Source organism: Hypomesus nipponensis, chromosome 18, assembly GCF_054491055.1.
Source record: "Hypomesus nipponensis isolate SF chromosome 18, ASM5449105v1, whole genome shotgun sequence".
Taxonomy (NCBI): domain Eukaryota; kingdom Metazoa; phylum Chordata; class Actinopteri; order Osmeriformes; family Osmeridae; genus Hypomesus; species Hypomesus nipponensis.
Genome location: NC_140378.1, coordinates 4,760,001 through 4,763,523, shown reverse-complemented (window position 1 = coordinate 4,763,523; position 3,523 = coordinate 4,760,001). Strand labels below are relative to the sequence as shown.

Genomic DNA, 3,523 nt, shown 5'->3' with positions numbered 1-3,523 from the left:
CAGTCTAACGTCACTGACATTGGCACACACAGGCAGAGAGACGTGCGGCAAGAGCACCAAGGAAGAAATAAGAGAAATACCTCAAATCCATAAATGTGATCAACGTAATCCACAGTCTAGTTTCGAACAACTTGAATTTCATAAGGATTCGTGCAATTTACTATTCGGAGTTCGGGATTTATATTAACTTTGAAACCAAGGTAAGTTATTTTACCTGCAGTGAATATGTCACTAATTGGCTCTCATGTAAATATTGTTGAACTGTTTCTTTAAACTGTTGTAACAATTATTTATACGTGTTGTGAGCATGTGTCCATAAATGCAACCAGGCTTTAACATGGTTATTTGCTGTACTAGCGCGTAAAAATACATTCACAAGTTAATTTCTCACGAGAGGTTGAGTCAGCCTATTCATAAACGTCTTCTGAGTTGAGATACAGTCAGCCACTTTAAGAAAAATAACTGTAAGCTGATTAGCCCATTATTTATTATTTAAGCTCAACCTGTTGCACCGTTTGACGCAGTCTGATGCTCCGCGCGGTCCTCAATTATTGACAGGGGCGTCTTACATCTATAGCTAGATGGCGACATGGAGCCCTCTCTGCGTTGTGACTGGTGCTCTATACAGCATTCCTCTGAACCCCTATAACTATAGGACAGGGCCCTGTGCAACTGCTCACAAAAGTGGCGCCTTGTTATTCCCCTCGTTCGTGCCCTCAGATTGTGTGGCATTTATAGTCTGTATTTTCTGTCCTACACGGCATCATCATTTTGGGAGAATAATTATAGTCAAACGTGCCAATCAAGTGAGCCCGCTGTGGGACACAACTATTTAACTCTATTCAGAGACACTCGAGTGTTTTTGGGTAAAAAATGGTTGCCGAAATGAAATCGAGTTTTAGGATTTTGCATGACATTTGTTTGACAGTGAAAAGTGTGGACTAGTATGAAAACTGTCCCTCTTTGGCCCTCATTTCCTGTCTCTGGCTATTGCTCTCTATTTCTCTCTCTATTTCTCTCTCTATTTCTCTCTCTATTTCTCTCTCTATTTCTCTCTCTCTCTCTCTCTCTCTCTCTCTCTCTCTCTCTCTCTCTCTCTCTCTCTCTCTCTCTCTGTGTCTCTCTCCCTCCCTTCCCCTCCTGTCCCTCCCTTGCTCCTTCCCTTGACATTAGCAGGTAGTCTAATAACGTTTTGTCAAAGATTTTCCCTCTGGCCTCGTTTTGACTCATGTTGGTGACCTCATATCCAGATCTGTGGTTAAACGCCACATAAATAAACCACATGTAAGTTCCATTTATACCAGCTTTATTTAACTTTTGAGTCACTTACAGGGAGTCATTGGCCACATCATTCAGAGGCAGTAGGCTACCGTACTGTGGTTCCAGTGGTCAGACACTCCATCTGTTTATTTATTTATAGGTGTCTGTGTCGAGACACCTGTGACATTTTCAAACCCCGCTCCCCCTTATCCTGACAGAGAGGGTCCTGTGGAGGACTCGTCAGTCGCTATTCTCCTGACTAATCCACCCGCCTATTCCTTATTCCCTTTGGTCTGAAAGAGAACAGACAGACTTCCAAGTACAAATCTAAGTCAGCTGTTTCCACCACCAGTCCACCAGCCCCGTGCTTCAGCTCCATATAAGGAGAGGGCTAAAGTGATCAGAGGTCAGTTCAACTCTGGACCTTTTCCAACGCCAACCTGTCATTTGATTGTGCCCATGTTCCATTGGTTGGGTCTCTCCGCGGCTCTGCGTTTGACTGCTCAGGCCTGGTCTCCGCTCAGTCGACTCGTTCACCACATCCAAGCCTGTCGGCAACAGCAGAAGCTGCCAGGGTGTTTCTTTTTTAGGGACGCCAGTCTCCAAATTACAGCCGCGGGCACAGTTAACTCCACCCAGAGCACCCTGCATCGGGCCCGCCCAGTGTTAACAGTTAGGGCAGAGTGTGTGTGTGTGTGTATGTACAGTATGTGTGTTTTTTGGGATCATGAAATGATTAAATGTGAGATGTGGGGAAAATTAGCTGAGCATGAAAAGGGAGGGCAATAGATTTTGATCCCTCGACACACAGAAACACACACACACTATGTCAAACAGGTCCAGGGGCAAAATGCTTATAACAATGTGTATCATGTGTCTGTGTGTGTGTGCGAGTGTGTGTGCAGGTCTTGTCTTGGCGGGCGTAACTGGCGATTCAGGAAAAGAATCATATTCTGTCTAAACAAATGAGCGTCACACACACCGAGCTTTAATCATGTCCCACTGCCTTGACCCACACGGCGCTTGATCTCTGCTGAGTCAGCTCATTCAGCTTCAGCCTTTCTCCCCTCCTGAAGCTAACGAAGTCTGAGCGTGTTGACGTGGCTGGTGCCAATTTGTCTTGGTAGGCTGCCAGCCTCATGCCAACTGCAACAGCCCCACCCATGAAGAGGTTAATAGGTTCATATCTCTGTTACAACAGAGAAATGCGACTTGCTTATACTTTGAAACAGTTCAGGTTGAGCTTGATTTTGTTCAGTCACTAGAATGAAGCCAATGGGGTACCCTCAATTGTGATCAAATGTTACCATTTCCGTCAAACTCAACTAAAACAAACAGAGATTGAAGTAGACCAATATTTGTGTGTCTGCATCACTGTTTCACATAGAGCTACTGAAATTAATGCACTTTTCCATTCAAGATTGCCTGTGATTAGGTAATGACCAAATGAAAACAACAATGTAGACAGAGAAATTAGAAAGAAAGATCAAATTGTGAGCTCAGCGTAGAGGTTCTCAAACTTAGAGCACCCCCTGGGTCTGGTGGAATGCCAGGCCACTCTAGAAATGTGTTGTCTGCCCTGAAAAGTATTAACCAAAACCAGGTATTGTTTTAAATATATAAAAATATGTACTCAACATTTATATGGCCACATTTTTCAAAATTAGGCTAGTCTAATAGGCAAGGCTAGGCACCATGACGTGGGTGTTTACTATAAATTGATTAACTTTGGATGCAATGATACGATACCAAGCTCATGTATTTGTACTCGTAAAAATACCCCCGATACCAAAGACTGATACCTCACGTACCGCACAGAGACAGTAACATAAGTGACAGAAAGACACTGGCGGCAACAGCAGACACAATGTCAACCTTAAGGGTGTGGAAATACTTCAAAATGTAATTGTAAAAGTGCCCCTTTATGCTCTGTCATACCCTGACTAGAAAAATCAAATTTCTTGTGTCAACATTGAGTAACACATTAGTGACATTTGTTGCATGAATTATCTTTATTTATTTATATTATTATTATTATTTTTTTTTGGGGGGGGGTAAATAACAGTCCTGGAGAAATTTTTGTTTGCAACCAAAAATTATGAATTCAAACAAACACATTAACTGTCAAACTACAGTTATAAGACTACATAGTGGCTACACTGGTTATAGAGAATTTCTGGGCACGTGTGAAACATTGACAATTCAGCACCGGCTTTGCATGGGAACAATATGCACCACAGAAACAACAGACTTACAAACGGTA

General features: G+C 42.8%; 1 protein-coding gene across 1 annotated transcript in view; it reads left to right on the top strand.

The window, feature by feature from the left end:
* Positions 1 to 3,523, top strand: part of bgnb (biglycan b) — a 16,633-nt gene continuing 13,110 nt past the window's right edge. The window contains exon 1 of the mRNA XM_084680917.1: positions 1 to 200. The gene's annotated coding sequence lies outside the window, so the exon portion shown is untranslated. The remainder of the gene's footprint in view (positions 201 to 3,523) is intronic.